This window comes from Stylophora pistillata, chromosome 5 (genome assembly GCF_964205215.1).
Source record: "Stylophora pistillata chromosome 5, jaStyPist1.2, whole genome shotgun sequence".
Lineage (NCBI taxonomy): Eukaryota > Metazoa > Cnidaria > Anthozoa > Scleractinia > Pocilloporidae > Stylophora > Stylophora pistillata.
Window position 1 is genome coordinate 36,308,054 of NC_142523.1, and position 18,870 is coordinate 36,326,923.

An 18,870-nucleotide genomic window follows, 5' to 3' on the forward strand; every position below is an offset into this window, starting at 1 on the left:
GCTCGGGCATGATCACGTGCGTATGTTGGGAATTGTCATTGGTTAGTTAAGATAGTCCGCTGGCTTGCCCGACTGCAGTCTCATGAGAAGCGTGCAAGATAGCAAGATTATATAACATCCTGACTTCTCTGAACGTTGCTCTGCTTTTTGGACGATGGGTACCCTTGGATCCTCGTTCTGACGTTGATATGAATAATGATGTGAACTCACTTTATGTAGAAATAATCGACAAGAATCGAGCGTTCTACAAATGCACGATTTGGGGCAAAAAGTTTTCGAGGAAACAAAGACTCAAAACCCCCTTGAATTGTGTACACAGCAAAGGTGAGGAATGACGCAAGCCAGTCACAATACTAAATGTGATTACAAACGTGTCGAATTTACCTTGTTTGAAAAAAGACTTAGAAAAAAAATCCAAATTTTGAGAACAAAGACTACTAGTCTCTGCGGAGTTCTATTTGTTATCGCTATTGTTTTCATGACAATGACAATGACAATAACTTTATTTATACTTGAATTTAAGATAGCAAATACATGCTAATATCTCCAAGTTAAATGATCTAAATTTAAAATATTTAAAATTAACCTAATTACTATCTAAATACTATCTATATATAAAATACAAAATATAATTTTAAAGCAAAGGATATTAAAATATAATTTCTAAACAAGATGAGAACTAAGTAAAATTTATCCTACAGGTCGAATTTCAATTTAGAAATTTTGGATTTAAATTGACTTAATTCATGTAGCAGTCTTATGTTATTGGGAAGAGAGTTCCATAGCTTACTACCCTGATAGGCCAATGAGTGGAGGCCATAGCTAGTGGTATTAACCCTGGGTACCATAAGAATATTATCCCCCCTCAGATTAATCTTGCAGTTGCATAAAGTAAATAACCTAGAAATATATTCTGGAACCAACCCATGCAAAGCTTTAAATACCAATGTTAAAATATTATGAATTCTTCTGTTAAATAAAGTGGGATGCTTAATATGCAATAATAATTCCTCATACGAGCTTTTATCATCATTGTAAATAAAGCGCAGTGCACTTTCATTAAGTTGTTCCAATTTGTTGGAATTACCTTTTCCGCAATGATGCCATACAATAGAGCAATAATTTAAATGAGGCAAAAGATAAGCATGATATAATTTAACCTTGGCACGGATGTTAATTAATTTCTTATGTCTTTGTAAAACTTGAATTTGCTTGCTAACTTTCCATGCTATGTTACCTATATGCATGTTCATTAAACTTTTAAGTCATGATCAAGGTTACACCCAGTAGCTTAACACCCCCCACGAAACTGATCTCCTGTCTCCCAATGGAAAAACAGGGTATAGTTGTGTCATTGCTCTTACCCAGCCACATGGTAGCACATTTATCAGGATTCATCACAAGGCCATTAGAGCAAAACCAAGAATGAGCAGTGACAAGATCAGTTTGTAGGTGTCCATGTAGTAGGGAAACATCGTTATTAATATCAAAGATCTGAGTATCATCGGCAAATGAACTTATTTTGGACTGAAGCCTAGATAATAGTAAATAATCTTGTTAAATATTAAAAAGAAGGGGACCTAATACAGACCCTTGAGGAATTCCTGTAAGAAGAGGACTCCGATCTGAAAATTGATCACCTAATTTTACTCTCTGTAAGCGATCAGTTAAGTAATTACCTATAAATGCACAACTTTTGGATGATATACCATAGGCAGCAAGTTTGGCTAAAATTAAACCATGTGGCAAGCTGTCGAAGGACAGATCATTGAACAAAGACTGAATGCATAATTAATGTATGGGGTTATTAATGTACTACTCTTGCCAGCAAATTTTGTTTTTCGCTCATTTAATGTGTTCCACCGTCCCCGGGACCAAAGCGTCTGTGATTTGCCATATTCAATTTCAGTGAAAAGTTACAGAACATTTTTGAAATAGGATTAAAAAACATGTGGACTGATCGTACAAAGATCACTCTGGAAAAAAAAAGTATTTAGAAATAAATAATTTAGAGACACGCTTTTGTTGTTTAAATCTTAAAAATATACATGAAAAAATTTCTCAGTTCTGATTGGGTAAGATGAATGCAGTTTTCAGTTAATTCAGTGCAGAAGAGAGTTAATTCAGTGCAGAATAGGGTTAATTCAGTGCAAAGAAAGAAACAAACCAGACATTCTGATTGGTCAGAATGTTTGGTCAATGTCCATGTCAAGGTCAATGTCAAGATCAATGTCACTTGCAGGTTTTGAATAAATTATTTTTGCACGTGCTGTGCGCGCTTTTCTTCTGCGTAGTTATGAGAAGCTACCTCGTATTTTTTCATGTATATTATTAATAGATAATCACATAATTTTCTTGTGCAATTTGGAATAACTAAGCACTTGTAAATTTTTTCAAAGACCACAAATTGCACTCGCCCTACAGGCTCGTGCAATTTTGTTAGTCTTGGAAAAAATTTACTAGCGCTTATTTATTCCAAATTGCACTCAAAATCATGTGATTATACCTATACAAAACCAGCGACTGTCAAAATGTGAGAGCAATCAAACAAATTCCCTTAGGTGATTCGGGCGCTCACATATAGAAGTCGTGAAAAACTCGATAATTAATTTTTTTTTTCAAAAATTTTGGAAGCACTAGGAAGAAAAAAAAAAAAAACAGCATCAATACTAAGTCTTTAAAGAAATCAGTTTCCTTTTAGATGTGAACTTTGTTTGGTGTTGGATTTATTGTCTGGTTCAGTTTGATTATTCAGTTTCATTTCTTTTTTTTCAAACTTTAAGAAAGGTGAGCTACTAGTTTTTGCTTCCAGTCATAATATGTTTTATTTTGTCTTTTTTTGTTGGTTTGGTCCTTCAATTAATAATATGAATTGAACCACTTGATATCACTTTGTGACTTCATTGAAATTCTAGACAAATATTATGCTGGGTTTGAACTAAGAAAGTGATTATTGATATCAGTTAGAAAAATTTTAAATAATGTTTTTACTTTTTAATTAGAAAAATCTACTTGTCCTTTGAACCGGGCCTTAAGAAATTGCATGAACCTCCAAAAATGATTTCCAGCTTCCTTTGATTTATGGAATTTAAGAGTTTCTTTCGCGCGAGCCCTACCAGCACAAATGATCGTCTCAGATCTTGAGAAAATTTTACTGAAATGATTTGCTTTTTTTTGTTTGTTTTGTTTTGTTTTGTTTTTTTTTTGAAAACTAATTGTTTTTAATTGATTTATTTTATTTACAGTTATGTCAGAAGACTGCACCTTCTTGATCAGGTAAGGCGTAAAAAATGAAGTCAATACTTGTTAGACAGGACTACACAATTTCCCTAATGAAGGAAAAACAAAAGCAGGGAAGAGAAACACTCCTATTGTATTTATTGTAATAAAATTTAGCAAGAAAACTTTGAAAGGGGGCTGACCAGATACAAGGTTTCTCACTAAAATCTTATCTTATATATTTGTTACATCTTTCAAATACAATAAACAGTCAATGCTGTGTCAGTGCAGTCATTTTGGTGGTTATGTATGGAACACTTTTTGATGAAAATTTATTCTGCAATTGTGGATCTGGCTTTAATCATTACTTTTAACATTTTAATAATCCATAAATATTAGTTGCCAGTATTTTATCAACTATTGTTAACAGGGTACAGTTGTAATGTTCATTTGATTGTTTATTTTTTTGTTTACTGGAAACAATTTTCAATGCACGTAACTTTGATTGGAGCAATTATTGTAAATTTGTCAGGCCACAATGCACTCCTTTCCAACAGAGAGGGAGTAAAAGTTTTGTGTGAAAATATCAAACAATGGCTGTGGGGAAGACTTTGATCTTAGTGGCTTCCTTTAAAATCCAGGGCAGGATTAGTGTGAAATCCGATTTCAGATTTGATTGCTTTGAAAGAAAACTCAATACTATTCTATTTGTCTACAATTTGATGACTGAATACCTTAACTGCTAAAAACATATTCATTACCCCTGGTGCCCACTTGGGACTTGGTTATTTAAAAAGAGCTCTGTATATTTGATATTAATTTTTATTTATTTATATGTTTCATGTCATGTATAGGTCTTTTACCAGCAAATTAATAACCAGTGCTGTTCAACAGGGCTTTTACCTCAGGAAGTTCTCAATGACATTTTCTCCAACATTCAAGCTATTCACCAACTGCACAAAGATTTCTTATTGCCTAAGTTGGAGGCAAGGATGAAAGAATGGTATTATGTTTACTTTTTGGTTACTAGATATTTTCAATTAAAGTTAAGAAGTTACATACCTAATAAATATTTAATGAAGCCAACAACAGTAAGCCTCCATCCAGTTTCATTTTTGGAATTGAAATGTAGTGCTTCTTTCCCATCAATAGGGACTTTAAGCAAACCACAACGGCTACAGCAACGAGAACATGGAAAAACAATAGATCTAATTGGCAGAACAATAGCCCAGCACGTGTGTTTTCAAACTTTGTACATTTCTTGGCCGTCCTTTGCAAAACAACAACATGAAATCACCGAAGTTTGCGTCGTCTGTGAAGCTAAACCACGGCGGCAAGTTATTTTAATTTACATTTGGAACTCAACGCTACTTTTATGCGCTATGTTGATTTTGAGGTCTGGCACCCTATGAGACGGTAAACACATCCAGCCATATTTGAAATTCTAACTAAAAGTAGAAACTCATTTTTTAATCGACATCTTCCATGGCATTGCCGTTCTGACTGCTTAAAGTCCCTAATAAAAAGAGTGCTCCCAACTTCAAAGCTGTAATGAGTTGGTCAGCCTTGGTAGATTGACCACAGTAAAGAGTTTGTGACATTTTGAGAATTAGCCCTTGGTCATGGAGAAGGGCTCTGAGAAGAATATTTCAAGTGTCTGTTCAGCTCTTCCTTTGGATAAGCTGATGCTCAAAATGTCACCTTTAGAATCTCTTCATGGTGGCCAATCTACATTATCAACCCAGCTGATTTAAAAACAAATTGTCTTGTCATAACTCCCCATGGACCCTCACCCAGCACCACAGTTTCTCTACAGTTTTTCTTTTGACTACGGTGACATCATTTGGGGCGACAAAAACAATGTTTCATTAATGAACGATCTCCAAACCCAACAAAACAAGGCAGCTAAAATCATTCTTGACAAGGCCAAGTATTCTTCCGCCACCGATGCTCTTGAGTCCATAAAATGGAGGCGTTTAGATCAAAGACGACATGCACCGATGTGTTTTTATTTCTAGGTGAACACTTTCAAAGCAAAATTGTGCCTTTCTAAGTACTTGGACTGAGCTAATGATGGACATCCAGCAAGTACATGTGCCATGCTCTCAGGACCTTCACCACACATTCTACATTTGACATCGTTCTTGTCCGTTGTTCCAGTCTTGTAGGCCATGTAGACCTTTGCTGGTGTGAGCTGTTCGTACAGTTCCATGATGCCTGCGATACAGTGGGTAGGAGCACATTGCCATTTATTAAGCCATGCAAAACAATTTTCGAGGCTCAGTTGATCATCTTGCCATCTTGCTTTTAAAAGACTTCCTTGCCACTGTTGATCTTCGACTTTTTTGACTAGTTTCTCATTTACAACTTTCTTTATATGCTTCTTGATGTGCATATCTTTGGTAGCTATCTCTGGTTCTTCTGTTGGGCTACATGATGGTTCAGTGGTATTCAAGTTCAGAGTTGTATCCAGTTCTTGTGCAAACTTCTTCGAGTCAGTGATAAGAGAGGAGAATCCCTTGACTATAGCACATTCTTCAAACTGTTGCACAGATTTCATCTTGGATTCTAGACTTTCATAGAGTTTAACTGCTGCTTTGATCTTGATCAGCTTATACTCTTGTTCAATGGCTTGTAGTCCTTGTCCTCCTTTCTCCCTAGGTAGATATAGCACTGCTATGGAGCTAAGTGGATGATGCCCTCCAATTTCGCAGATCATCTTTCTTGTTTGTCTGTCGATGTCACGCAAATCAGCAAGTGGCCAACGCTGGGTCCACATGGGGTATGTGAGTGCTGGAAGTGCAAACTGGTTTGTAGTAAAGATGCGGTTAAAATCAGATAGTGGGCTCATCCAGATCACAGATAGTCTTCTGACATACACCTTTGCAGCCTCTGTGAGTGCTTGCTTCTCATCTTGCATAACTGATTCTTTAATCCCCAGAAACTTGTAGTTGGATCCTGACTCAAGATTCTTGACCACTGACGTCTCGTTGAGTTTGACGTCTTTGGCATCTTGGACTTGTTTACCTCTACACACATGAATAGCGCTACACTTTTTTGGGTTCCAGTGAAGTCCCATATCTTGCATTGCAGTGCAGGTTGATCGAAGTACCTGATTTAGTTTAGTTTCAGAGGCAGCAAACACTTTCAGATCGTCTACATAAAGTAAGTGTGTTATTCGAGCTGATAAGGGCTTAGACAGTCTGTATCCCTCTGTAGCATTCAATATCCAAGCAACAGGGTTAAGGCACAGCGTGAAAAGGCGTGGGCATAGGGTGTCGCCCTGAGGCAGTCCCTTGTGAAATCTGATGGTGGTAGACGTTTCGCTTCCTTGCTTTGTAGTCGCTACGATCTTGGTATTCCAGCTTGCGCTCAGGTGTTTTATCACTTTACCAATCCAGGTGGGTACCCTATGTACTTCCATCATCTCAATCAACCAGTTATGATCAACAGAATCATACACTTTCCGAACATCAACCCATGTCATGCTTAAATTGCGCTAACCTCGATGACAGTCCTGCGTGAGCATCCTATCAGTCATAAGGTTGTCAGTCATTCCACTACAGCCAGACTTTGCTCCCCTCTGTTCGCGTTCCATTAGGTCACAGTCATTTAGGTGTTTATCCAACGGGGCCTGGAGGCATGAGGTAAACCACTTATAGATGTTATTCAGACAGGTTATGGGTCTTTGGTTTTCACTTTAAAAGTCTCCTGGTTTAGGTATTAAGCGTATTTTACCCTCCGAGAACCATAGTGGAAAGTCTTCGTTGTATTTAGAGATGGATTCAAATGCACGGGTAACCCCCTCATGTAGTGAACCAGTGCGCTTCCACCAGAAGTTAACCAATCTGTCTGGGCCAGGTGCACTGAAGTTTTGTTTCTTGAGTAAAGTCTTGATGGCCAGTGGGGTTTCTAGATTCCACTCTTGTTATATGGTAGTTGGTACTTGTTCAGTGATAGCTTCTTTCATATCCAGCAGCCATTCAGTTTTCTCTTTACCAGATCCTCTCTTCTCCTACAAGCTCTGCCAGAATCTGCTCGCTTCTTCGATGTTCTCAAAGGTGTTAGTGTTGCTATCAGGATTAATGTTTTGGCTAACTCTTTGGTATGTAGGGCTATCTTGTCTATCATCCATCATCTCTGTAAACTTTGCATAGACCTGTCCTGCATCTTGCTTGAATTGGTTGTTCAGTGATCTTGCTTCATGTTGTTTCTTTTCTCTAAGGTACTTTGCCTTTAACTTTCTCAACTGCGATTTTTTCTTTTCCATGTAGTTGACAAGTTCAGCTGATGAGATTACTTTACATTCTTCTAGTCGGGTTGACCTATTCCGTTTCCCTTTTCTTGGTCAATTTTCTGTTTTCTCTTAGCCTTTCTAACTCCGCCTTGGCGATAGATATTTTCTTCCTGAAGTCTCTAGCTTTGCCCTGAAATTCTTTTTTTTTTTCCTTCAGAGTTTTGTTTCCTCAGTGCGCCTTGTACAGTAGATCTTTTCCATCGTTTTAACAGTAGAAAAGCGGCTGTGGTTGAATAAAGTGCACAATTAACCATCCATAAATAAATAAACGGGGCTTCAGTCGGTGATAGATTATGTTGATTAATTATTTCATTCACGGCGATGTTGATGTTTTCAATGTCTTTCTTCTTTGGTTTTTCTTTAGTTCTGGTGTCGATTTCCCGATTTTCATAGTTACCTGGATCGATATGCACTAGATCAAACATTTGCGACGACTTTTCTATCAGCGCGCGTGCCTCATCACTTAGTTGTCTTTGTGTCGGTCCCAGTGGAGTTGTATCTTGGTCGATATGCAAATTTTTTCCTTGTTCAGGCTTATTAGCATTTTGATCATTCGAAATATTGTCAATGCTTTCATTCTTTTCAGCAAAATTTCTTTTGATTACACTCCTCTGCCGTTTTCCAACCTTATCCATAATATTGTTCATTGCGTTGCCTAGCAATTTCTCTAATCGAGCAGCTTGGTTTCGTAGATTGTTTCTGGGTATTGCGAGATGTTCATAGCCTTGTTGATCCCAGAGTTCCTTCGTCACTTCCATATAACCTTTCTTACGATTTCCATCCATAACTTCGGGCGCATTAGATTTAACCATGTGTGGGGCTTTCCTTTTACAATCGAGTAATGTTGAATTCATTTCGTCCGTCCACTTGAGCCTCTGTTTGCGTGGAGGTTGTTGTAAGTTATCTTCCATATTGCCATCAGTTAACATTATTGAAATTGTAAAGTTTGAGACTTTGACTGATTTTCCTGCGTTTAGAGACACCAAATATCTCCCCTGTTCGGTTTGACAATTTCCAAAGTGCATACGTACTTGTCCGGATGTATAATAGCGCTCTAAACTTGGCTTGCTTTTGCAAAAAACAAGATTACTAACAGAGCTGCTAGAACCCGTCTCCACTACTCGCCCCCATATTATTATTATTATTATTGTTATTACTATTATTATTATTATTATTATTATTATTATTATTATTATTATTATAAGTAAAAGGTAAAGCCTGTTTACGAGCCAAATGGCCCATTCGGCCAGCATTTAAATCCAGTTTCTGTAGCATGAAGTGACTAGGAGTATTTCTACTCCTCCCCTGGATGGGATGCTAGTCCATTGCAGGGTTACCCCCAGTGTTAAACTCGCTGGTGTCCATTTATTGTCTGAGAACACAAAACAAAGTTCCCCACTAGGGCTCAAACCCGGACCACTCAATCTGGAGTCAAGCGCACTAACCATGAGGCCACCGCGCCTCCAGTTCTCTTAAGCTAGAACCTTGCCCCTTTATTCATCAGTCAGTTCATCATTCAGCCAGACATTCAATCAGTCATTTAGACAGTCAGTCAGTCAGTCAATTAATCCATCAATCATTCATCATTCAGTCAGTCAGTGACTTAGTCAGTTGGTCAGTCAGTAAGTCTCTCAGTCAGTCAGTCAGTCAGTCAGTCAGTCAGTCAGTCAGTCATTCAATCTGTCAGTCAGTTAATCAATTATTTACAATCAATCAGTCAGTCAGTCAATCAGTTCTCAACATGTATTTAATGAATTTGCATGATCCTCTGTCTTATAAGTTTTCATTCATTTATTGACCTAGTTTTATTATTATTTATTTATTTTTATCAGGGGCACCAACAACCAAATTGAGGATATTTTAAAAGGGCTGGCTCCATTTCTAAAGGCAAGTGTTCTTCAAATTATTCCACATATAAATAAGCATTGTTAATTTCCTCTAGGCACATTCTTATGTCACATTATTTCTCAGAGGGGTTCAGAATCCACTAGTGAACGTTATCTCCTATCATTCTACATGTTCACTGCTCAGATTAGCCTTTTGAAACCTAAGAATGGCCAGCATCTAACTTCTCCTTAAAATATTGTCCCCCAGTCACACATTTAGGTTACAAGAATAATGGACATGATCACCAACTAAAGAGTCTCTTGATTGTTTGACAAATTCTCCTTGTCAGCATCTTAGGAAATGTATAGAGAACAGTATGGAGAATATGCATACTGATGTTAGGGTTTAGATCATAGCTTTGGGTCCTGTGGTTGCCTTGAATTATAGTGAATATCTTGTACAGGTTGCAAAAAATTGATAATTTCAATTCGTAAAGGTCATTTTGTTTCTTTTAACCATCATTTAAAACTATCATTTGATTCGTTTTTCCCAAGCCTTATTAATTCCAATAATGGTGTTTTCGTTATTTTGTGCTTTAGATGTATACACTATATGTTGGAAACTTTCACAAAGCAACAGAAACTTTAGCATCTTGGATTAAGAAGTCACCAACTATGGCGATTCTGATTGAGGACATCCAAGTAGGTTATACAATTAGAGCAATTTTCAATTGAGCGTCCAAAATGACCTGAGACTACTTTGGTTTTGCTTTATTTTGCTCTGTGATTGGTTCAGAAAACTCGCGCCACTTTCTTAACCAATTAGATTAAAAACTAAAACCTGGTCGCCCGCGTTGTTCCGCGTTTCAGGCAGTTTGTTTTGTTTTTGTTCTTTTTTTTTTTTTTTTTTTTGACTTCTAGTTCTCATCGATTTTTGTTTTACAACACGTTGGCAAAAATATTTTACTTTGCCATTATGTCTCGTGAAAGTAAGCCACAACAATCAAATCAAGTGCAACGATTAATGTCGTTTTTTGCTGCCATGGAATTATGAAGATAATTGAATTCTGTACCTCCCAAATGGAAGTACATGTAAAACTTCTCCTTAAGTTTTTGATGAATTGCTCAGGAGCCGGCGAATACAGACGTTTTTCCGGTTTTCACTTCTGCCTGGGCTGAACAGCGGCGAAACGTCGAGCATGCGCAAAGGGATCACTCTTTGCTTCAGCCCGCTCGGCAATTTCCCACGGAAAATGTTTATAGAAAAACCTTAGAGAAAAAACTCCTGTCACGTAATACTTCAGGAGAAAATAGACAAGTTCCTAACAGGGCTCGACACTAACTTTTCCACTTACTAGCTTAGTGGCTTGTGACATCTTTGATGTTTTTACATGTTACGACAATTTCAGTCTGTTTACTAGCCAAACTGGCTCGTGGAAATTGAAAGCCACTAGCCAAAACTGAATTTTTACTAGTTTGTGGCTAGTGGGCTACCGTTAGTGTCGAGCCCCGCCTAAACATCTGTAAAATAAATCGAGAGTTAGGGGGAAGGGAAAACTTGAGACTAATCTCGCATGAAGCTAACTTGATTAGGGACACTCTATTGATTTCCCATTCTTTTAAGCTTTATCAAAAAATTTGATTTGATAATGCTGTGGCTTAGTCGCTCGTGTAGTTGGTTCTGACATCCCATGAGAACACTTGGTTCTGACGGTCTATAAGCATGCCTCCTCGCTCTTACAACATTCACTCGTGCGGGGTGTTTGACTGCTCTGTTCCCGAGCGGTTAAGGGTGACAACCAGAAACAAGTCTATCTTGATGCAACACCAATTTTTCTTCGCTAACTAACAGAAAATGTATGGCAGTCTGAAGGGAGAGTTGTGACTCATATCGTAGATCTGGGTATCTGTATTTTTACGTCCTCTTAGAAAACTAAGGAATGTGAGCATTTAACTCTTCAACACCACATGTTGGAACCAGTGCACAGGGTGCTGAGATACAAACTGCTATAAAAGGTAAAATGAGTGCTTGAGATTGCTAATAGCTAACTGAGGACACATTTTGATTGAATGTCGAAAATAATCCGGTATTACATTGGTTTTTTAACGCTCTGTGATTCGTCCAGAAAACTCACACCGCCCTCTCGACCAATCAGATGCAACACTGAAGCCAACCGCGGCTCGGTTAGTCGTTTATTCCCGCGCTTTATGCAGGTTGCTATTTTTACTTTGAAAATTCTTTTCGATGTGTTGGGCCGTTTTCATCTCAGTTGTCTGGAATGCGCTTTCCCTGCGTTGCTGGCGGGTTTGTGCGCGGTTTGAAACACTGAGAGGTAAAGCCGCGAGTGGGAATAACTCTTTTCCGTCTGAAACCTCTCGCTCACATATCGACATACTTTTTGCCTAACGTACGTGAATACGTTTGCGCGACTGAAATACAACAGTGTATAGGCAGCTAAATTTCGGCAAGAGTGCAAGGATGAAACCTGGTCAGGTGCAAAAGATATTTTGTGCCCCTGGTGATGGACGATCTTTGGCGAAAGTTTCAATCTTTACCTCTTTGCTTACCTGTGTAAAAAAAAAAACTTCCTAGTATTTTAGTATAGTATGATGCACGATCCTCGCAGTAGAGAGCGCTATTTATGCAATAGCGAAAATCAGACCCGAAAAAAATTAGGCCTGTACGGGATTCGAACCACTGACCTCTGCGATACTAGTGCAGCGCTCTACCAATTGAGCTAACAAGCCAACTGGGAGCAGGCCGTTAAGTTGATTCGTAACAAACCCGTGATGATAATTCAGATACAATGAATTTATGAAAGTATATAGTATAGTGTATATAGTATAGTATATAGTACAGAATATAGTATAGTGTTGCCATGGTTTCATGTATCCGCCCGCGAAAGTTCACGACATGGTCAAATGTTTTTCAGATCTGTATGTTAAGTCTCACATGAAAAGGGAATTGTCTGCCCCTGTACTTTGTTAATGTTTTTACTCATTGCTTTATTCAGACTATGTCGCAAAGCTACCAGAGGATTCTCTAGACTTGAAGAACACTTCAGGTATGCTGACCATTTTTTTCTTGTTTCGTAACACCCACATCCTCTCATGACGGAAAGATGTAAGGCTAATTCCCCCTTTGCTTTAGCCTTGATGCCGGGGTACCCCCAGCCCAACCTCCCCCTCCGTACGGGGATCAGAAGGAGGAGGTTTCACAGGTGGCCCAAGCCAAAGCTCAGTAAATCAGTCTGTACTATATTGTTATTTGGTGTTATATCAACTAAGTTGAAATTGTAAATTGGCCACCGTAACGAATAAAAAAGCTGACTTTCGAGCGTTAGCCCTTCGTCAGAGCTAACGGTCTAACGCTCGAAACGTCAGCTTTTTTATTCGTTACGGTGGCCAATTTCAACTTAGTTGATATAACCGAATTACCTTCTTACCCCTACCGACGCAGCACCACAGTTTCATGAGAAACTTTCAATCTTTGGACTATACTGACAAACTGTACTATATTATTACACAGCAATAGCAAAATATAAGGATTTTATGGGAAATATGATTGCAATAAAAAACCAAATATTATCCAAGATTTACATTAAAAATAGCGGACCTCTTCCTTCAGCCCTGATATTTCTACTGTTACAAAATGGAAACGTGTGTAATCGTATATCGAGGTTGGGCTGCCTATGCTAACATTCATATCGTAACAAGTTTCAGAGAGATATCGGTGACTGACGTTTTAGCCTGTGTCTTGATGTAGTGGGATTCATTGCAGAAACATCCCTTTTTCTTTTTTCCTAATTTCTTACATGTTTCCCATACTGTTCAGCCAACCAAATTTTATCTCTTTCTGTCTCCCCTCTTTTTTTGAGGTGCTGTCAAAATCAGCTTTTTTTGTTTTGTTTTGTTTTTTTTAGATGCTTTAAAAATCATCTCTGCCTCAGCACAGCATGCCAATGACAGCATGAAGAAAACGGCAAGTCTTAAAATTAAATCTAGAATTTGTTCTGAGGCATAGAACTGTTACTAGTTACTTCTTTGAACTCCTGTTTTCTTGAACCCTGTGTCAACCTATTCTTTGTCGAGTCGACAAGGTGGCAATTTTTCCTTCCCTTTCTTTTACCGAATTAACTTGTAACTTGATAATGTTAAAAAGCTGACGTTTCGAGCGTTAGCCCGTCGTGAGAGCGAATCATTCGCTCTGACGAAGGGCTGACGCTCGAAACGTCAGCTTTTTAACTCTTTACGGTGGCCAATTTACAATTTCAACTTAGTTGCCAAAACCAAATTATATTTTTAAAGAGTTAGTAGTATGCTTCTGACGTCATTTACACGGGATGTTCTAGGGCTGCTAAAAATCCCGGAGTTGTGGGTAATTTTTAAATAACTGGCTAGTCCAGGGCTGTCTCTAATTGGTTAGGACCCAGAGTAACCCTATATACTTCTAAAGTCATCATCATCGTCGCTTTTTTTTTTTTTTTTTTTTTTTCAGATATTGAACATAAGAAAAGGGAAAGGTTAAAATGCTAAAACATGAGTGACTTCTGCCCAAATTTTAAAAACTTAGTTTAGGTAATCGCGTGGGGCCGAGTAAAATTAAGGATTAATATCACGCCTGTTTTCGGAAGTTGCTGAAGTTGCCCGAGTCGCGCAGCGACGAGGGCAATTTCTGCAACTTCCGAAAACGCAAGTGACATTAATCCTTAATTTTACGAGGAACCATGTGATTACTTGTTTATAATGTAAGGGGCAAAATGTTTTCTTACTGATCTCGCGCAAAACGGGACGCCATTGTTACAAAACAAACAGAAATTTCTTTACCTTGGCAGCCGTTGCTAAGCGATTTTCAGCCAATCATTTTCAAGTAATTTTGTTCCGGGCAATTACAAAAATTAAGAAAAAAATGCCCTGTCTTGTCCAATCACATTTCAGTAATTTGGCCTCTTATATGATAAGACTAATAATGTCTTTTCCCTATACTTTAATGATATTGATAATAATGATAACAATTTTTATAATTATAGTTATTTTCTTTAAAACTAGGAGCGATTCAAGACTCTTTTGGAAATCCAGGAACGAATAGGAGATGATTGTGCGCTGATAACTGCTAGTCGTGTGAGTATCATGTTCAACCGGTTTGGAAACTGGTTTATCCCAATCGGTTTTCGATGGCTCTCGTAAATTTGCATCATTGTTGTCGTTCCAGGAATTTGTGATGGAGGGAGACGTTAGGAAGGTTGCGGCGAGAACGACAGACAGTCATCAAGAACCAACATTGATGTTGGTAAGTAAGTGATGTGTCTGTGCTCGTAGAACTGACGAAGACAATACTCTGTATCTGCGATGCCATCTGTCTAATGTCAGACATTGTGATTTGTCGCTCTCTCGGATGAGAACTTAGAACTATATTTCCCGTCTCCTCCTTTACCTGACATTATTAAACAGCTCGAAAACCCTGTCTATTTTAAAGGAAAGATAAAATCTATGAAGACCTCTGTCAGGGACATCAGCATCCAAAAGGAATGCTCTGTAAATTGTTATAGGAACCCTGAATTTAGATATTTTTAAAATTTTTTGGTCCCTCCTTCAACTTGTATTTTATATTATTTGTAGCTTTATGACAATTGTATTGTAAATTTCTGTTTTTCCTTATTTAGACATAGTACTAGTTAAGGTCCACATAAGCTGTACAGTTGCATATTTTTTGAAACCTACTTATCAAATAAATGTATGTATATGTCTGAAGGGCACGCAGTTCAGAGTTCCAGTTCGGGACTAGCTCCTAAAACTGGTTATATTTGGAACGCCCTTGTAATGTTTCGCCTTTAAACGTTTCGCCTCTTTCTACTCTAAAAAGGGCAGTAGAAGCTAAATTTGGACCATGTACTTTGTTTTGCAGTTCAACGACATTCTCCTTTGCTGTGCCAAGTTTCCTGGCACAAACAAATACAAAGTAAAAGTAGAAATGGACTTGTACGGAATGGAAGTACACGACGTGGATGAGGAACTGGAAATAGAGAATTGCTTTCGTATAGTAAGCAAACAAAGAGTCATGGATTTCACCGCAGCGTCCTCCGAGGAGAAAGAAGCTTGGGTGAATAAACTTAAAGAGACCGTAAACGAACTGACAACGAAAAGAGAGAGTTATCGAAGAGGGACCAAGCTTGAAGTCATGGAAGAGGGAGACCTGGGAAAGAAAGCGCCAGCCTGGGTACGAGACGAGGCAGTGAGCATGTGCATGCTTTGTGACGTCCTGTTTACGAAGTTTCGTCGGAGACACCACTGTCGCGCCTGTGGGAGGGTGGTGTGCGGACATTGTTCAGGCTTCAAAGCACCGCTGGAGTACAAGAATGGGAAACTGGAGAAGGTTTGCGAAATTTGTCACAGGGTTCTTGTGAAGGGCTCCAGCGAGGAAACGGTCAAGGAAGTGGAAGGGAAGGGTCAGAGTGTGTTGAAAATCGGCCAGGAATCAAAGATCTGGCACAGCGGATACTTGAATTTCAAGGCCAAAGGAGATAAAAGCTGGCAGAAGAGATGGTTTGTGCTTTCGAGTGACTTTGTGTTGTTGCGGTACAAGGCCAAGAAGGTAAAGGCATTATTAGTATCAGTACCATATTGATCACTTCCGAGTCAGTATTAGTACTTACATTGTGGCAATACTAGTAACAACAGTTTTCCAGTATTGGCTGGCAACATCTTGAGGAACTTTTGACTTTATCGAAGACGGACAGGAAGTGTTTCTTAATCAATGATTTCATTACTTCAGCTGGAGAATTGTGAAGTTTCTGTCGACGTTAAGGAGAAAGAAATTTACCAAGACAAGCTAAACCTATTTTGAATCGTAAATTCGTTGAATTTTTTTAGGTTGGAAACTGGAAACTATTTCACTAAGTAGGCTGAAAAAAAAAAAAGAAAAAACGACAGCGCTTGTTGCGATTGCAACAATCAAACTTATTTCTGCGGTCGCTTGATTTCTCTTTTCGTGCGTTCGCAAAGATTATTCAAGCTTCTTCCAGCGGTCCCAGCGATTCTCGTGTTGTTAAAAGTGTTGTGTTCTTAGTCTTTGGTGGAGTTAATTGAGGGCATTTGTGTTTCTTTGATGCAGGACACAAAAGCAGAGTTTAACCTCCCCCTCCCTGGTCACAATGCAGACAAACCATCTCTGGTAAGTTCTGTTGACAGCATCGTGTAATTCTTGGGAGATGAACCCCTGCATGAAAATATCCCTTCTTGAAAGCGCGTCAACCGCGTTTTCCCGCGCTTCAGGCCCTTGGCCTGTTGTTTCTTTGAGTTCTGATTGGCTCCTCGTGATTTCTTCCTTTATTCTGATTGGCCATTCTGATCACTTGAGTGCTGATTTTACGATGCACAATCGATTAGCAAAGTTAGATAGAGAAAACTGTTCCAGGAGAAGACTGCTGACAATCAGGGCTGAATTTTGTCAGATTCTCCACACCTTAATCCAAAGAAATAAGCGGAAAACTGTAAGGAGAGTTTTTATTTCTTATCAGGTGGATGGAACTTCTGGCTCGTGCAATGAAAGCTGAGGAAATTGACGAAAAAAGTCCGGAAAATCAGGAAAGCAGTGAGACTGTAGAGGTCACGGTTATTTGAGCCTTGTGATTTTAATAGCTTCAAAATATATGAGGAATTGAAAAAAGTACGTTCTCCTGACGAGGTTGCAATTTTCAATAAATATATGTCAAGTTCAGAATTTTCTTCAAAATTACGAGTCAGAGACATACGAGACATAATGAAGTCAAAGAATATTATGGGATACTTTCAACAGCTGGTGGGATGATGAAAGGCAAGATTGATTTGCCAAATATGGTTAGGTTTTTCTTGATCCCTACGAGGCATTTTGTTTACGTGTAACTCTCACAATGTGTCTCCGAATAATATCACTTATAATATAATACTGAAAATCAAAGACGCGATGTTAGTTTCATTAACATTCACGTGCATGTAAATAAATAAATACCGGTACATAAATTTAGGCCGCTTATTTTGTGAAATAGTGAAATAGAGAAACTGAAATACCACTTACCAACCGAGTTCGATGTCCGCACTGTAAGTTATAGACCGAGTTTTTTTTTTTTTGAGCGGAGAAAACGAGCGGAAAAGGCATAACATGTAATACGAACCTGCAAAACGAGATTACTAAGATATCTCTGGATTCAGAAAACACAGGGAAAAACGGCCCGTTGAATTGAACAATCATAGCACACTGACTAAATGAGAGATGCGGTAACTAATTGAAGTTTTTCATGCTTCGAAAGATGCGGAGATGTGTTCATGAGATATTGTAAAGAATTGGAGTTGTTGAAGTACTATAAGAAAATTTAACTAAGAAAAGTGTCTCAGGTTAAGAATAGAGATATTTTTTCCTATATATTTTTGTAATAAGAAATTTTGTGTATGCGAAGGAAATAAAATGCATTGTCACTCAGGCTAATGTGTCTGTAGTACCGGTTGGAGGGACGATAAATCTAATATTTATCTCTATTTTGAAAAATTTAGAATCAATTATTATTCCCACGACGAATTTTCGGAGTTTCACTTCCCAGATTTCAATTTTTTCCTTCAAAACCATCATCGAGTCACAATAATGCCATTCTCTAAATTGCAGCTTCAATTTCGAACACTCTCCGCGGGTATTGTGATTATGAAAATGATGGCCTGCTCAAGAGGGTTATATTTTTCTCTTTATTGCCAGGTGTAAGAAAGTACGTGGGATGGGCGGGGAAACTGCGAGGCAAGCGCAAGTAAATTGCGGGGAAAAACTGCCGGATAAGACTCCGGATAAAATGCGGACAACTTACGGGAAAAGAGCAGTAAAAGTTCGGTAACCGTAAGGGAAAACCATGATTAGCCTGGGACAATCTGCTGCTTGAATGCGAGAAAAGCGCAAGGAAAGTGCAGTTAGCGTGCTGTTGACGTGAAATAGACTGCAAAGAACTCTACAAAACATTGATTCTTAGTCACAAGACCAAATCAAGCCGTCAGATTTTATTTCATGTTACAATGATTACTAGGAATCTTACGAAGAAGATTATGCTTCGTCTTTCCGCACGCACTGCCTTATGGGAAAGGGAGTCTTCTCGATCGGAAGTGTCACGTGAGTCGTGGTTTTACAAACCAAATGTTCCTGACAGCCACACTTATGCACGCTCTAAAAGTTAAATAAAAAAATAATGTCTGGTTAGGAAAGTAGATCGGGTTCATTACAGTAGCGGAATAAACGAAGAGTCCTCAGGGGGGTGGGACTCGGGGGAGCGTGAATGCCTGTTTACTTTCCAGTGAGATTTCGGTGGTCTATTCTAACTTTTGAAACCCCATTTTTATCGCTCTATAGTTTCCATTTCACAAAGCCTACCTATGTATTTACCCTTTCAGAGCGTCCCAAACAACATTGACTCGTTTTTGTGGCTCGACCTAGCTCTAGAAGTTGGAACAATTTTTAGCTGTAGAAAAAGGAACAATCTTTAAGGAGTAGATGGACACTCCTCAGTGGGTGGGCTT

General features: G+C 38.5%; 1 pseudogene across 1 annotated transcript; it reads left to right on the top strand.

The window, feature by feature from the left end:
• The first annotated feature begins 97 nt into the window (after positions 1-97).
• Positions 98-17,798, top strand: LOC148731726 (FYVE, RhoGEF and PH domain-containing protein 4-like; annotated as a pseudogene). Its single transcript, XR_016002053.1, has 13 exons — positions 98-324; positions 3,246-3,276; positions 4,074-4,222; positions 9,349-9,403; positions 9,943-10,044; positions 11,272-11,357; positions 12,355-12,407; positions 13,266-13,324; positions 14,392-14,463; positions 14,555-14,632; positions 15,248-15,934; positions 16,454-16,513; positions 16,860-17,798. The product of XR_016002053.1 is annotated as an FYVE, RhoGEF and PH domain-containing protein 4-like (transcript).
• Positions 17,799-18,870: the final 1,072 nt, after the last annotated feature.